Consider the following 1105-nt stretch of genomic DNA (forward strand, 5'->3'; position numbering starts at 1 on the left):
CTCAGCGGGGCGTATGTATGACGCAAGTACGTCGGCGGCCTCGTTTTCGAGGGGTTGCGCTCGTGTGCACGAGCAACGAAAAGGATTAGCTTTCCCTCGGCACGTCTATATCCGTCCGACATACTCCAAGCCAGAGGATGTGACGGTCACGGGGGTGCCTTGAGATAGCGGCGGCCTTTCCTTTTTTTTTTTTCCTGTCCGCGCTTGTCTCTGGAAACCCTCGGAATGGGCTTTCCTCATTGAAATGAATGGAAATTCAATGAATGTTTTCCTCCAAAGCTAAATTGCGCTCCGCGGTATTGCCGCGTCACACCGTCATCACATTTGCCGTCGAACACGGACAATCGCGTCGTCTTTCCTCGATGGCGTTCAGTGGCGGCTGGCAAACGGATGTTGCCGGCCATCTCCCATTGGAAGGAACTCATTCTGAACGGACGCTTGCCGGATGCTGTCGCCGTCTGGCAGGCATTTTGCCAACGTCGGTGACGCTTTTATTTTTTTAAATGCTCAGGATTGACCACATCCATGCGTACTTCCAATGTGTATTATTTTTTTTTGACCCCAAGATTCAATGTTTATAACAGACCAGACCAGGAGATTTGGGCCGGCCGGTTATCCGTACGTGCGGCCTTCACTGTCGGCTTCATTTGCAGTATCGGACCGACACAAGTGACGGCATTTCTTTCGGTGTGATCGTTGCGCCTCCTTGATTCCTATCGTCAGAAGAGTGTCGCGGCGGGCTCGCCGCATCGTGCGTGTCGATGTGAGCATACGTGCGCGCATGCCGGCGCGTGTGTGCGGCAGGCGTGGAGTCAGAACGCTTTCCTGTTTTTGTCCTCGGCTCCTCTTGGCACAAGAGAAGGCTCAAACGGTCTGGTAAAAAACAAGATTTGAGCAAGGTCGCGGCCACGCCAACGATGCTGTCCCGACGTTCAGAAAACGGTGCGCTCATCATTGCCAGCGAGGCTTTGCGTCGACACGTTCCCAGCGTGCGATCTCCGCAGAGGCCCGCCGGAGGCTGAGCTGTGAATCAAACCTCACGCGCTCGTAAGAGGTGCAAATGAGCGGCGCGCCGGCCGACGTCGATGTCGCCGAGACGCGCGTC

At 55.3% G+C, this 1105-nt stretch overlaps 1 protein-coding gene across 1 annotated transcript in view; it reads left to right on the forward strand.

Moving 5' to 3' along the window:
- The window catches only part of plxnd1 (plexin D1), a gene marked incomplete at its 5' end in the record, with an annotated part of 79520 nt that overhangs the window by 33624 nt on the left and 44791 nt on the right, over positions 1-1105 (forward strand). The gene's annotated exons all lie outside the window — the stretch shown is intronic.

This window comes from Hippocampus comes, unplaced genomic scaffold (assembly GCF_001891065.2).
Source record: "Hippocampus comes isolate QL1 unplaced genomic scaffold, H_comes_QL1_v1.1 scaffold473, whole genome shotgun sequence".
Classification (NCBI taxonomy): Eukaryota; Metazoa; Chordata; class Actinopteri; order Syngnathiformes; family Syngnathidae; genus Hippocampus; species Hippocampus comes.